Source organism: Bubalus kerabau, chromosome X (assembly GCF_029407905.1).
Source record: "Bubalus kerabau isolate K-KA32 ecotype Philippines breed swamp buffalo chromosome X, PCC_UOA_SB_1v2, whole genome shotgun sequence".
Taxonomy (NCBI): domain Eukaryota; kingdom Metazoa; phylum Chordata; class Mammalia; order Artiodactyla; family Bovidae; genus Bubalus; species Bubalus kerabau.
In genome coordinates, this window is record NC_073647.1 from 136962258 (window position 1) to 136979068 (window position 16811).

Here is a 16811-nt window from a genome sequence, read left to right on the forward strand (position 1 = left end):
ATTTGCAATAATTTGGGTGGACCTTGGAGACACTATGCTAAGTGAAATAACTCAGAGAAAGGCAAATACTGGATAATATCATTTATATGTGGAATCTAAAAAGGATAAACTCAAATGGATTCATACTTCCATGTGAAGCCAGCACTACAGAAGGACTAGTACTGTGATTCTCTAGAGGACATGAAACTTACATTTTCTAGAGTAACTAAATTGATTCTTAATACAACTGAAAGGAGACATCCTAGCAAACTTACTATTCTCACAGATCGCCTTGCTGTCCTGTTCACAGTAGTGGCTATTTCAAGTTCTTTAAGAGTCATGTTTTACTATTTCAAGTTCTTTAAGAGTCATGTTTTACTGGAAAATAGACAGGTTAGTTGTTAAAATTTGTAAACATACCATTTGGACTATTTCATCCTGGAACAACAACAACCACACAAAACTCTCAAGGCACTCACTCCAAGATATAATCACATGTTCAAAATTACAGCAATGTTCATATTTAAGATGACAGTTAAGTATGGGGACTATGAGTATCCTGAAAGAAACAGAAGGATAACTTAAAAAAGCAAAGCATCAAATTAGTAGATAAATCTGTTACTTGCTGATAGAGACTTCAGAGGACAGGTCTACTGTCACTTTGTTTAATTTGGGATACAGGTCCTCTCCAGTCCCAATATATGGAGATAAACAAAGGTCATTGTTTGTGGACGTTTAATTGACTGCTATAATAATATAACTACTGATTTGGATGGATGCTAAAAAGACCTTGGGTGTGTCCTCAAGGCTTAAAACAATTAGAGCCATGCACATTCAGATGGTAGAGTAGAAGGACGTTTGCTCAACTCCTGTGAGAACACCAATATCTCAACTAGCTGCTGAACAATCATTGACAGGAGGATGTTGGAACCCACAGAAGAAAGATACTCCATGTCCAAGGATAAAGGAAGCCACAACAAGGTGGTAGGAGGGGGTCAATCACATGAAAATCAAACCACATACCTGCTGGGTGGGTGACCCACAAACTAGAGGACAATAATACCAAAAAAGTTTTCATACTGTTGCAAACATTCTAGGGCACACCTCAGACTTCCCAACCTGGGGATACAGCAAAAGGACTGAGTCCCCAGGGAATCTGACTTTGAAGGACAGTGGGATATGATTACAGAGCTTCCATAGAACTGGGGGAAGTGAGATTCCTGGAAGGCACAAAAAAACCTTGTGCACACCAGAATACAGGCAAAAGGAGCAGTAGCCCCACAAGACACTGAGCCAGACATGCCTGTTAGTGTTTGAGGGTCTACTGCAGAGGTGTGGATCAGCAGTGGCCTGCAGCAGGAACAGGGGCACTGGCAGCAACAGTCCTGGGAGGTACTTGTTGGCATAAGTCCTTTTGGAGGTCGCCTTTAGTCCTACCATAGAGCCTATAGACTCTAGGACTAAAAATCCTCAGGCCAAACAAAAAACAGTGAGGGAGCACAGCCCCAACCATCAGCAGACAATTGGATTAAAGATTTACTGAGCATTGTGCTGCCCACCAGAGTAAGACCCAGGTTTCCCCACAGCCAGTCTGTCCCATCAGAAAGCTTGCACAAGCCTCTTATTCTCATCCATCGGAAGGCAGACAGAAAAAGAAAGGACTGTAATCCCACTGCCTCAAAAAGAAAACCACAATCACAGAAAGCTAACCAATATAATCACATGGATCACAGCCTTCTGGAACTCAGTGACGTTATCAGTCATGCTGTGCAGGGCCACACAAGAAGGACAGGTCATGGTAGAGAGTTCTGACAAAACATGGTCCACTGGAGAAGAAATTGGCAAACCACTTCAGTATTCTTGCCTCGAGAACCCCATGAACAGTCAGTCAGTCAGTTCAGTCACTCAGTCATGTCTAACTCTTTGTGACCCCATGGACTGCGGTACGCCAGGCCTCCCTGTCCATCACCAACTTCCAGAGCTTACTCAAACTCATGTCCATCGAGTCAGTGATGCCATCCAATCATCTCATCCTCTGTTGTCCCCTTCTTCTCCCACCTTCATTGTTTCCCAGCATTAGGGTCTTTTCAAATGAATCAGTTCTTCGCATCAGGTGGCCAAAGTATTGGAGTTTCAGCTTCAGTATCAGTCCTTCCAATGAATATTCAGGACTAATTTCCTTTAGGATGAACTGGTTGGATGTCCTTGCAGTCCAAGGGACTCTCAAGAGTCTTCTCCAGCACTACAGTTCAAAAGCAGCGATTCTTTGGTGCTCAGTTTTCTTTATAGTCCAACTCTCACATCCATACAAGACTACTGGAAAAACCATAGCTTTGACTAGACGGACCTTTGTTGGCAAATTAATGTCTCTGCTTTTTAATATGCTGTCTAGGTTGGTCATAACTTTTCTTCCAAGGAGCAAGCATCTTTTAATTTCATGGCTGCATTCGCCATCTGCAGTGATTTTGGTGCCCCCTCAAAATAAAGTCTGTCACTGTTTCCACTGTTTCCCCCTCTATTTGCCATGAAGTGATGGGACCAGATGCCATGATGTTAGTTTTCTGAATGTTGAGCTTTAAGCCAACTTTTTCACTCTCCTCTTTCACTTTCATCAAGAGGCTCTTTAGGTCTTCTATGCTTACTGACATAAGGGTGGTGTCATCTGCATATCTGAGGTTATTGATATTTCTCAATAATATAAAAAGGCAAAAAGATATGACATCAGAAGATGAGCCCCCTGGTTCGTAGGTGTCCAATATGTTACTGGGGAAGTGTTGAGGTCCTTTAATGGACTGGAACTTGGTGGTCTGGAGTCGACGATAAGAAAGTAAAGGAGAGAAAGAGGTTGATATTTTTTGGTTTACGCAGAAAGCCAATAAAGCCCCTGACATGGGACTTGTTCTGTTCACGGAGGCCTCAGGTGCCCTCTCGATGGGGTGAAGACACAGAGCGCCTTCTTGAGAGGGTCTTAGAAGCCCGGGCAGGAAAGTGAACTCAGAGGGCCTCTGCGCTCCAGGGGATCAGCCTGAAAAAGAGAGGGGGAGAGAGAGAGAGAGAGAGAGAGAGAGAGAGAGAGAAAGAGAAAGAGAAAAAGAGAGAGAAGGAAAGAAAGACACGGGGACCAGAGCTCTCATGGAGCAAAGGTGTTTTAATCAACATGGTGTGGGCATATATACTGTCTTACAAGGTAGCTATTTTCAGCAGAGATAAAATCAAAACTTACAAATTATCAAGAAAGCATGAGGTCATCCATATGAAAGACAGAGTTGTAAATAACCACTTTTACCATATGGTTCATAAAAAGGAAGAGGGTACTTATCACCATATAGAAAAACTAATGAAGGAAATGTCTGGATTCCTCAGTCCCAGGGGAGGCTTGCCTCTCCTCTTAATTCCTGAATATTCAGGAATTAATAAGGAGCAGAGAATGCCTGACAGATCCAAAACAGCACACACAGGAAGCCTGCTGTTAAATGCTCCCTAACAATTCCCCCTATTTTATTATATTTGTAAAAAAGGTCTTGACCAAATGAGTTTGGTTAGTATTAACCAACCTTATAGACAACAAATATAATTATCAAGACAATTACCAAAGTTACATTTCCTGACCTGATACTGTGGGTTAGAAACTATTTTCGAGGGTCTAGCCCGGATAATTTGTTTAGCTAAAGTTTTTAAATTAGGGGAAGAGGGCAGATTTTTAGAAAAAGTTTTAAAGATTTTCTTTTGTAGTAATTGTGCATTCAGAGAGGCATTATCATGTATATTTTGTAAATGAAATTTGATTTGTTCCCAGTTGTAGGCACTATGATTGAATTGAACAGGAGTAACACAAAATTGAGTAGCTTAAAGAAAGAGAGGAGTTAAGACAAGTATATAGTTTGTAATTAATACAAGTTACAGAATGTAAAAGTCTTATTAAATTGTAAATTTTTTATGGCTATAACAAAAGGAAGTGGAACACAGGCCTGTATAAAATATCACTGATTATAGCGAAAGAAATAGTTATTATGACCACGACTGGTTCCTATGAAATGTCCAGTCCAAGTCTCAAGTTTTTTTGTGCTCTGGTGTTCACAGCAAGTTTTCAAATGTCCCATTGTTCAGGCCCACTCTGTTTATCAAGGACGATCCTAGGACGAGGTGGGGCTAATCCACCTTTAAGCCACTCAAGAAGACTTCTGTCATAGTAATGTTTCATCGTAGTGTCAGTGACCTTCCATATCACTCACAGTGTTGTTAATATCTTCTGAGTAGTCAGATAACCACATACCATGGGTTCCCCAATCAACAATTGTATGATTAGCCACAAACATTTATTTTTTTGATTTGGTTTGATTGACATTTGTCTCAATGAACAGGAGTATAAGTAAAGTTTTTATAAGTCAACCCTTTGCATAATGTTCTTTGTTTTTTCCCTAACTTTTCTTCTAACTCTTTCCCTAAAGTCTCAGTAGTATAAACATGGTTTATAGACAAAGAAAGGGCAGTAAATAATCTAAGCAATGTCTGAAAGTCTTTTTTTGGAGGCAGGACGAAAGCCCAAGTTTGTCAGCTGACGTTTATGTACAATTTTGTTAGGCCCATGCACAAGGGAAGGACTTCATAGCCTAAAGAAATGTTAATTAGTTTTCTTTTTTTGCCCAGGGTGTGAGGGCCCTTTCCTCTACCAGGGAGAAGGCATATGTATAGAGTCATTAGTTGAAATGATTGGTCCTCTGTCTATTCGACCACCTGTAATATAGGGGGGTTGGGTATTAGTCCGAGCTCAAGCACGGGGGAGGTACAGGTCAAAAGACTGAGCATTGTCAGGACAATGTATTCAGGACTCGGAGGCAATCTCTGTTGAGAGACCAAATTTTCAGCTTGATTAGTAAGGGTTTTTATTTGTCCCCAAGTGGGGAGATCATTGGGGTGATGCCCCCAAAGGCGGTGTTTTTGGAGATCTTTAGAGCAGACATAGCCCGTTTTTGAATTTTTTTTTTCTGGGGTTTTTGTTTCATCTCCATTTTGAATGCTGGGGGCCCCCTTGGGTCGAATCTTAAGAAGAGGTTAAAAAATTTAAAACAAGTAAAGCTGTATTAACAATAGTTGTAGGTTTAGAAAATATGTTGGAATCTAGTAAAGTCTGTTTTAGATAAGGAAGACAGTAGTGTACCTGTGTATTCTCCCTTTTTAAAATTTTTTTATTTGTAACTTTAGTGTGTGATGTGTTTGTTTGACTATGTCTTGTGTCTGTGGATTATAAAGAATACTTGTAATGTGTATAATAGGAAAAGATTGTAAAAATTGTTTAAAGTGTCTAGAAATATAGGAGAGGGGAGTGTAAACAATTTTAGAGGTAAATCTAGTTTGATGTGAGTAAGAAATTGTTTTTGTAATTTATTTTGCACCAAACAGAGTTCCTCTCATGCCTCTTGAGGAAGTGAATGAGGGCTATTTAAATCAGGATCTCCTTTTAAAGTATTAAATAGGTTATTCAGTTGATAATTCAGAGAAGGCAATGGCACCCCACTCCAGTACTCTTGCCTGGAGGATCCCATGGACAGAGGAGCCTGGTGGGCTGCAGTCCATAGGGTCGCGGAGAGTCAGACACGACTGAGCGACTTCACATTCATTTTCACTTTCATGCTTTGGAGAGGGAAATGGCAACCCACTCCAGTGTTCTTGCCTGGAGAATCCCAGGGATGGGGAAGCCTGGTGGGCTGTAGTCCATGGGGTTGCGAAGAGTCGGGCACAACTGAGCGACTTCACTTTCACTTTTCACTTTCATGCATTGGAGAAGGAGGTGGCAACCCACTCCAGTGTTCTTGCCTGGAGAATCCCAGGGACGGGGGAGCCTGGTGGGCTTCCATCTATGGGGTCACACAGAGTCGGACACAACTGAAGTGACTTAGCAGCAGCAGCAGCAAAGAAGGTCTAATCCAATTAATATCACCTAAGAGCTTTTGAAAATCATATAAGGTTGATAATTTATCAGTACGGATATGAGTTAGTTGGGGAGTAATGTGTTGCCTATTAACAACAAACCCCAAGTAATTGTAAGGTGTAGAGGTTTGAATTATTTTTAGGGGTAATGATTAATCCAGAGTTTTTTAAGCATATTTGAGCTATATCAAACATGTGTTGAGTTTTTAAGATAGATGGAGCCAAAAACAATACATCATCCATATAGTTAATAACAAGAAAATTAGGAAATTGTTTTCTCACAGGCTCAAGGGCTTTGGCTATGTAGTACTGACACATGGAGAATTCATCATCCCTATCAGCCCTGGGATTTCTTTGGAAGGAATGATGCTGAAGCTGAAACTCCAGTACTTTGGCCACCTCATGCGAAGAGTTGACTCATTGGAAAAGACTCTAATGCTGGGAGGGATTGGGGGCAGGAGGAGAAGGGGATGGCAGAGGATGAGATGGCTGGATGGCATCACTGACTCGATGGACGTGAGTCTGAGTGAACTCCAGGAGTTGGTGATAGACAGGGAGGCCTGGCGTGCTGCGATTCATGGGGTCGCAAAGAGTTGGACACAACTGAGCGACTGAACTGAACTGAACTGTGGCAGTACAGTTCATTGGTACCATTTATAAGGTCTAATACGATTAAGATAAGGGAGAGAGAAAGTGAATCTCTCTTGGTCTAAAGAGTGTAAAGGTATATTAAAAAAGCAATCTTGTAAATTAATAATAATAATATGCCCGTTTTAAGGAATAGTGGTAGGTGATAAGATTTCTGGTTGTAATGTACCCATAGGTTTCATAGATGCATTAACTTTTCTAAGGTCTGTTAGGAGATGCCATTTGTTAGACTTTTTTTTTTTAATTACAAAAAAAGGAGAGTTCCAAGGAGAAAAAGATTTCTCAATATGCTTTAATTTTAGTTGTGTATCTATAAGTTCTTTAGTCACCTGTAATTTCTCTTTTGTGAGGGGCCACTGCTCTGTTCAAATAGGCTTGTCATATTTCCAGGTTATTTTAATAATTGTATTGTTTGTTAAATGAGCAGTGGCCCCAAGGAAAAATGTGGAATGTATATCTGAGTTTGTCATATCTTATATCTTTTTATTAAAAGCATATATCTTACTTTTCCTTAGCAACTATGAAGTGTCTTGTATATTAGCATTTTATAGATTGGTGAACATATTTATTATATAATATTATAATATATTATATATAAATATATGTCTATATTTATATATATCAATATATTATGCATTATATAATATATTTATTAATAGTTTAAAATCTCTTTAGTTTTTCTGTAAGAAAAACTTTTTGTAAGAGGAAGTTAATGTTTAGTAATAAATGTTTTAAAATCTTATTTTATTTGGAAATGACCTACCTATTCAATAAACTTTTATTATTTAGTTTAGTACAACTCTAGAAATTTAAGTTATCTCAATCTTAAGAGATTATTTTAGATTATAATAATAGATTATTCTATTAAAATATAATTATTTTTAATAGTTTATCTAAAAGTTTTTATCTCATTTATATATTTATATATACATATAATTACGTTTTTGTTGACAAATTAATTTACCTTAAACCTAGGCATAATAATGGCACCCCACTCCAGTACTCTTGCCTGGAAAATCCCATGGGTGGAGGAGCCTGGTGGGCTGCAGTCCATCGGGTCACTAAGGGTCGCACACGACTGAACAACTTCACTTTCACTTCTCACTTTCCTGCATTGGAGAAGGAAATGGCAACCCACTCCAGTGTTCTTGCCTGGAGAATCCCAGGGACTGGGGAGCCTGGTGGGCTGCCGTCTATGGGGTCACACAGAGTCAGACACGACTGAAGTGACATAGCAGCAGCAGCAGGCATAATAAAAGTATTATATAATGTTGATGACTTAAGACATGTCTTAATTAGATTAGCAAACAATTATATTCAAATTATATTTAAATAAACATTATATATATATATTTAATATTTTTCAGTTCATGTGAATTTGAATTTAAATAGAACTCATTAACTTCATATTATATAAAAACAAAGCTGGTATATTTATGGCAGCACTGCCAGATGCTGAGGGTTTTAGGTAAAAGATGGAATTTGCCCCAGGTTTTTGTTGAAGGGAATCTGGGGAGTCCCTGCTTGGAGTTTTCCAGAATAGGTTTTCTTTCAATGTCAAATTTAGACTTACAATCTTTGGCCCAGTGAATTCCTCTGTGATAGTGAGGGCAGATTTTTGGAGGTTTTTATTTTTATATATTTTTTCTTTTTTTCTTTTTTTTTTTTTTAGCTTTCTTAGGGCCATCCCTTTTTAAATGGTTCTTATTTCCACATGTAAAGCATTCTTTATTTCCCTTTCTTAAGGCAGCAGCTATTGTTTCAGCTGCCATTTGCATCTTTTGAGTTTCTAATCCTAGACTGCGACAAGCCTTCAAATAATCAATAATAGTCCCCGTCTCACCAATTGGAGCTATAGCTTTTTGACATTCCTGAATTGCATTTTCATAAGCAAGTAATTTCTCTAGTTGCCTTTTGGCTTCTTTTTCAATTACAGTACGGGAAATAGCAGTTTCTAATCTAGCTAAAAAATCAGCATACATTTCATTAGATCACTGAACTTTAAATAAGTGATGAAGTAAAGTAGAAAAGTGATGGGGCTTTCCAGCCGTTTTACCCATGTCTTAGTACTTACCAGCCTCAATAGGCCCTGGGGTCACTCCATCCAAGAATCTGCCTATGTGTACCAAGTTCCTGTTCTGGGCGCAACTTGTTGAGGTCCTTTAATGGACCGGAACTTGGTGGTCTGGAGTCAACGATAAGAAAGTAAAGGAGAGAAAGAGGCTGATATTCCTTGGTTTACACAGAAAGCCAATAAAGCCCCTGACACAGGATTTGCTTTGTCCACGGAGGCCTCAGGCGCCCTCTCGATGGGGTGAAGATGCAGAGCGCCTTCTCGAGAGGCTCTTAGAAGCCCAGGCAGGAAAGTGAACTCAGAGGGCCTCTGTGCTCCAGGGGATCAGCCTGAAAAAGAGAGGGAGAGAGAGAGAGAAAGAGAGAGAAAGAAAGAAAGACATGGGCACCAGAGCCCTGACGGAGCAAAGGCGTTTTAATCAACATGGTGTGGGCATATATATACTGTCTTACAAGGTAGCTATTTTCAGCAGAGATAAAATCAAAACTTACAAGTTATCAAGAAAGCATGAGGTCATCCATATGAAAGAGAGAGTTGTAAATAACCACTTTTACCATATGGTTCATAAAAAGGAAGAGGGTACTTATCACCGTATAGAAAAACTAATGAAGGAAATGTCTGGATTCCTCAGTCCCGGGAGAGGCTTGCCTCTCCTCTTGATTCCTGAATTAATAAGGAGCAGAAAATTCCTGACAGATCCAAAACAGCACACAGGAAGCCTCCTGTTAAATGCTTCCTGACAGGGAAGAATAGAGAAATAGTTCCAGAAAGAATGACGAGGATGGGCCAAGGCTGAAACAGTGCTCTGCTGTGGATGTGTTTGGTGGTAAAAGTCAAGTCCAATGGAGTAAAGAATAGTACTGCATAGGAACATTAAAGTATTAGGTCCATGAATCAAGGTAAACTAGACGTGGTCAAGCAGGAGGTGGCAAGAGTGAACATCGATATTTTAGAAATCAGTGAACTAAAATGGATGAGAATGAGTGAATTTAATTCAGATGACCATTATGTCTACTACTGTGGGCAAGAATCCCTTAGAAGAACTGTAATAGCCCTCATAGTCAACAAAAGAGTCTGAAATGCAATACTTGGGTATAATCTCCAAGACAAAAGAATGATCTTGGTTCATTTCTAAGGCCAGCCATTAAACATCACAGTAATCCAAGTCTGTGCCCCAACAACTAAGTCAAAAGATTCTATGAAGACAGACAATACCTTCTAGAACTAACACCAAAAAAAAAAAAAGGATGTCCTTTTAATCATATGGGACTGGGATGCAGAAATAGGAAGTCAAGAGATACCTAGAGTCACAGGCAAGTTGGGCATGGAGTACAAAATGAAGCAGGACAAAGCCTAACAGAGTTTTGCCAAGAGTAGACACTGGTCATAGCAAACACCCTCATAGACATCATCAGATGGTCAATACCAAAATTAGATTGATTATATTCTTTGCAGCCAAAGATGGAGAAGCTGTACACAGTCAGCAAAAACAAGACCTGGAGCTGACTGTTGCTCAGATCATGAGCTCCTTATTGCAAAATTAAGGGCTTAAATTGAATAAAGTAGAGGAAACTACTAAGCCATTCAGGTATGACTTAAGTCATATCCCTTGTAATTATACAGTGAAGTGAAGTTGCTCAGTCATCTCTGACTTTTTGTGACCCCATGAACTGTAGCCTGCCAGGCTCCTCTGTCCATGGGATTTTCCAGGCAAGAATATTGGAATTGGTTGCCATTTCCTTCTCCAGATGATCTTCCCAACCCACGTATCAAACCCAGGCCTCCTGCATTGCAGGCAGACTCCTTATGGGCTGAGCCATGAGGGAAGTCAGTTATACAGTGGAGGTGATGAATAGATTCAAGGGATTAGATCTGGTAGACAGAGTGCCTAAAGAACTATGGACCAAGGTATGTAACATTATACAGGAGGCAGTGATCAAAACCATCCCCAAAAAAAGAAAATGCAAGGAGGCAAAATGGTTGTCTGAGGAGGCTTTAAAAATAGCTGAGAAAAGAAGAGAAGCAAAAGGAAAAGGAAAAAGGGAAAGATATACCCAACTGAATGCAGAGTTCCAGAGAATAGCAGAGAGAGATAAGAAAGCCTTCCTAAGTGAATAATGCAAAACAAACAAACAAAAAAAAAATAGAGGAAAATAGTAGAATGGAAAAGACTTATAGAGATCTCTTCAAGAAAATTGGATATCCCAAGGGAACATTTCATGGAAAGATGAGCACAAGAAAGGACAGAAAGTGCAAGGATCTAATAGAAGCCCAAGGGAACATTTCACGGAAAGATGAGCGCAAGAAAGGACAGAAAGTGCAAGGATCTAATAGAAGCAGAAGAGATTAAGAAAAGGTGGCAGGAATACACAGAAGAACTGTACTAAAAATTTCTTAATAACCTGGATAACCACGATGATGTGGTCACTCACCTAAAGTCAGACATCCTGGAGAGAGAGGTTACATGGGCATCAGGAAACATTACTAGGAACAAAGCAAGTGGAGGTGATGGAATTCCAGCTGAGCTATTTTAAAATCCCAAAAGATGATGGTGTTAGACTGCTGCACTCAATATCCAGCTAATTTGGAAAACTCATCATGGCCACAGGACTGGAAAAGGTCAGTTTTCATTCCAATCCCAAAGAAAGGCAGTGCTAAACAATGTTCAAACTACTTTACAATTGCATTCATTTCACATGCTAGTAATGTTCAAAATCCCTTCAGCGAAACTTCAGCAATACATGAACCAAGAACTTCCAGATGTAGAAGCTAGATTTAGAAAAGGCAGAGGGACCAGAGATCAAATTGCCAACATCCGTTGGGTCATAGAAAAAGCAAGGAAATTCCAGAAACATACCTACTTCTGCTTCATTGACTACGCTAAATCCTTTGACTGTGCAGATCACAACAAACTGTGGAAAATTCTTAAAGACATGGAAATACCAGACCACTTTACCTACTTCCTGAGAAACTGTATGTGGGTCAGGAAGCAACAGTTAGAACCGGACTGACTGGTTCAAACTGGGAAAGGAGTATATCAAGGCTCTATATTGTAACCCTACTTATTTAACTTATGCACAGAGTACATTATGCAAAATGTTATGCTGGATGAATAATAAGCTGGAATCAAGATTGCTGAGAGAAATAACAACCTCAGACATGTAGATGACAAAAATCTAATGGCAAAAAGCAAAGAAAACCAAAGAGCCTATTCATGAAGGTGAAGAGGGGAGTAGGAAAAGCTGGCTTAAAACTCAGGGAGGGGAGTTCAGGATGGGGAACACATGTACACCCGTGGCAGATTCATGTCAATGTATGGCAAAACCAATACAATATTGTAAAGTAATTAGCCTCCAAAAAATAAATAAATAAATATTTTTTTTTAAAAAAAGGAAAAATAAACTCAGCATTCAGAAAACTAAGATCATGACATCTGGTCCCATCACTTTGTGGCAAATAGTTGGAGAAACAATGGAAATAGTGACAGACTTTATTTCTGTGGGCTCCAAAATGACTGCAGATGTTGACTGCAGCCATGAAATTGAAATAACTTGCTCCTTTGAAGGAAAGTCAGTGTACTAAAAAGCAGAAGGATCACTTTGTCAACAAAGGTCCATCTAGTCAAGGCTATGGTTTTTCCAGTCGTCATGTATGGATGTGAGAGTTGGACCATGAAGAAAGCTGAGCACCGAAGAATTGATGCTTTTGAACTGTGGTGTTGGAGAAGACTCTTGAGAGTCCCTTGGACTGCAAGGAGGTCCGACCAGTCCATTCTGAAGGAGATCAGCCCTGGGATTTCTTTGGAAGGAATGATGCTAAAGCTGGAACTCCAATACTTTGGCCACCTGATGTGAAGAGTTGGCTCCTTGGAAAAGACTCTGATGCTTGGAAAGATTGAATGAAGGAGGAGAAGGGGACGACAGAGGATGAGATGGTTGGATGGCATCACCAACTCAATGGTCATGAGTTTGAGCAAACTCTGGGAGATAGTGAAGGACAGGGAAGCCTGGTGTGCTGCATCCAGTCCATGGGGTCAAAAATAATTGGACATGACTTAGCACCTGAACAACAATAACCCATTAGAAACTGGAAATTCAAACTTTGCCTTTCAACAGGTGCCTTGTAATAAAATCTTGTTACTAAATAATGGCCAAATGTCTTTGTGTTTCACATCTGGTAAGAACTATGTGGTGAGATAGAGCACTTATTTAAGAGTTCTAAGTGATTATATAAATATTATTTTACTTATGTTATTAAGGGAAACTCAGAAATTTATTGGCCCTTGCAAGAGAAACTCCTAATTAAAATTTTAGATTATCAGACTCTGGAGTTAAGTTTAGGCTTAGAATGGGTACTGTTTTACAAGGCACTACTAAATAATACTCAACTAGTTAATCATTTGGAGGCTTGAGCAACAAAGCATCACAACAGTTTTTGAAATTAATGTATGATGGAGAACATTTGTACATTGCTAACCAAGAATTTGCTTTAACCTTTCTCCTTTAGTGTGACATATTTAAAAGTTTTCCCCTCTGGGCAAATAATGTACTGAATTTTTCAATCCATCCTACTTTATTTTTATATTTTCATTGCTTTTGTAATTTGCCATAGATTTATTGGTTATTTAGATGGCTGTAATTTGCCCGGTGAAAGGTAGAAATGGCAGTGGAAATAGAAGTTAAAACTGTAGTGTTACTATTCTGTAGCAACAAAGGGAGGGTATTGGAAAGAAAAATATAAATTAAAAAAATAAAAAATAATTAATTCTTTTGGTGCCCCAAAAAAGGCATGAGACTTTCTCTTTTTAGAGCATTTACTTTAGAAAACTTGTAAATAGAAAACCATTCTCTTTTCAATATTCTTGCCAATTTTTCCACCCATGAATGTTTTCCTTTGGATAAAGGCTAATACATTGTGCCACCCCACTTACCACATGCATTTTGGAAGAATTGTCTAACACATGGTGATTGTTGTTCAGTCGCTAAGTCATGTCCAACTCTTTGTGACCCTATGGACTGCAACACACCAGGCTTCCCTGTCCTTTACTATCTCCCGGCCTTTGCGCAAACTCATGTCCATTAAGTCGGTGATGCCATCCAACTGTCTCATCCTCTGCCATTCTCTTCTTTTGCCTTCAATCTTTCCCTGCATCACGGTCTTTTACAATGAGTCAGCTCTTTGCATCAGGTGGCCAAAGTATTGGAGCTTCAGCCTCAGCATCAGTCCTTCCAGTGAATATTCAGGACTGATTTCCTTTAGGAGTGATTGGTTTCATCTCCTTGGAGTCCAAGGGACTCTCAAGAGTCTTCTCCGGCACCCCAATTGGAAAGCATAAATTCTTCAGCACTCAGCTTTCCTTGGTTCAACTCTCACATCCATACATGACTACTGGAAGAACCATAGCTTTGACTATACTGACTTTTGTCACTAAAGTGATGTCTCTGCTTTTTAATATGCTGTCTAGCATATTAAAAAAAATCTAGGTTTGAGTCGGACATGACTAAAGAGACTTAGCAAAGCACCAACAGTGATATTGAGTCCTCTTTCTTGAGGTCTAGCTATCTTATATCTCGAGAATGTGAATGTAATGGGTTATATCTGCTTGGCTATATAAAAGGGTGAGATTTCTTGTTGACTTTGATATCTCTTTAGTTGCTTGCTTGTGATGCACATCATATCCCAGTTTATGTTTATTTAATATTAAAATTATTTTCTTTCCTATATGATAATATTTTATCTGAACCCTGTGATTCTGGAAAACAGTGAAGGTTAAGAGATCCTCCTGCTTTGTGTTTCAGGAAATTGCTTACCTGAAAGAACCATTCTTCCCCATATAATTTAAATAAGACTCATGGATGTTCCTTTGTTTACCTATGACAAGGTCAGATACAGATACTCAGAAATACCACTTTTTGTTTCATAAGTGATCAGTTGAAACAAAATGCTTGTTATCCAAACTTGGGTTAAGCTTCTCTTTTTCTTCCAGTCTCCTGAATTTTGGCCTCCTCTCACCAGAGCTACCTGTCTTGAGAATAGGCAGGCCTCAGGGTAAAACATTCTCTGATTCAGTATCCAGTCACGCTACCCACTTCATCCCCTCTCCCCACACCCAGTCTTTCTAGTGTTGTTTACTCCCATTTAGAAAAGAAAAACCCTTTTTGCCTAATACTTGAGATTCTTGGAGATCTTATGGTTACAGCTTTTCTCTATTGCAATATTTCCCCTCCCCCTATTTCAAAATTCCCTTTGTACCTTGGTAATAATTTTTTCAAGAAAGATCTTTCCTTAATAATCTATATTGTTTTTTTTATTTTATGTATAATATGTGGACAGGAATTTTTGAATCAGCAAGATGGTTTGTTTTTCTAATTATTTCTGTAACACATATAATGTAATGTCATCATAGAGGTGACATCTCATCACCTTTGTCATAATATATTAATTAGAAGCAAGTCAGAGGCCCCACCCTAAACCAATATACAAAGGCATGATCACCAGGAATTGGCGATCAAGGGAGTCCCATGAGGTTCTGCCTGCCACAGTTTACTCTCCAGGCTTCAATATTTCCTGCCCCTACCTTATACAAAATTCATTCACCTCTCTCAAGATCCCCCAAAGTTTTGCCTCATTACACAATTGACTTAAAATCCAAGTCTCATCATCTAAACCAGGTCCAACTGCAGATGATGAGACTCTTGGGTGGAAGTTCATTAAGCATACCACTTGGGCAGAATGAATCTCCATTTGTGGATATATAAGATAAAGAGACAAGACATCTGTTCTAACAAATCCAATGTACAATGGAGAGATAGCAGTAGGAATCTATAGACATTCTTGTTTAGAAACAAGCAAATGGGAAGTATAAGAGTCACTGGGCAACAGCAATGGACAAATGTTTCAGTTCCTTGATTTGATTTCAAAGCCTGGAAAAAACTCTGGTTATCACCTCAGTCTTGTGAGTTCTCCTTTCTACCCTCTGAGTCATCCTTCCTTTTTTATGGAAGATAGCATGAGTTTGTGGAGAAGGCAATGGCACCCCACTCCAGTACTCTTGCCTGGAAAATCCCATGGACGGAGGAGCCTGGTAGGCTGCAGTCCATGGGGTCGCTAAGAGTTGGACACGACTGAGTGACTTCACTTTCACTTTTCACTTCCATGCATTGGAGAAGGAAATGGCAACCCACTCCAGTGTTCTTTCCTGGAGAATCCCAGGGATGAGGGAGCCTGGTGGGCTGCCGTCTATGGGGTCACACAGAGTCGGACACAACTGAAGTGACTTAGCAGCAGCAGCAGCATGAGTTTGTGGTTGAGAATGTAAAATAGCTACTTTGTAAACTGTGATCAAATGCACTGGAACTAGTAACACCTACCTTGTCTCTCCCAGTGAAGAGTTTCTTTCTAATTTATCTAGGATTCAAGAGTAACTGCTATGGGCCATTTTATACTTTAGGCTTTAGTCTCTCAACTTTGAGACATACCATCTGAGGGTCCCCCATAGCCTTACCTCATTCACCTTATAGATAAGCTTAAAACTTACTTTACACTGAAAAGCTGCAGTTTCCCAAATGTCCAAATTGATTTGCCTCAGGGCTTTTACACCTACCTGCTCTTACTTGGGCTCCTATCCCTTTACTCCTTTTAAATTGCACTAATGTGATACATTTTAACTTCTAATTGCTCCTAGACACACAATCGGTAACATCCCCAAGAATATCAAGGTGTCTTCCACAGAGCATGCGGTCTGTTAATATTTAGAGAATAAATGAGCCAATGAAGTGCTATCTAATTTGTTTTAATTTCTCCTACTTTCTTTGATTAAGTAATTCATGTACACATCTTTTAATTTTACAAAATGATGGACTGAAAGTATTAGGAAGGCCATGAGTCACCATCTTTCACATTACCTGTTTCTTAAGCCCAACAATTTTACTACTGAGTTATTTTATATTTCCAAAGAAACAGCTACTCAATCGCATAATATTCTGCTTTATATCACAAAATAAGATAAAAATTTCCCAATTTGTTTTCCAAAATACATAGTTCCTATGCTCTTAAACCTGATACACAGAGTTAAGTATGTAACCAAAGATTTGATTAATAAACTTATATTCTGAAGCTAGTTAAATCTCCTGTTAAAAGACACATTTAGGAATTAATTAGAAAAAAGAAAAGAAATTTAAAA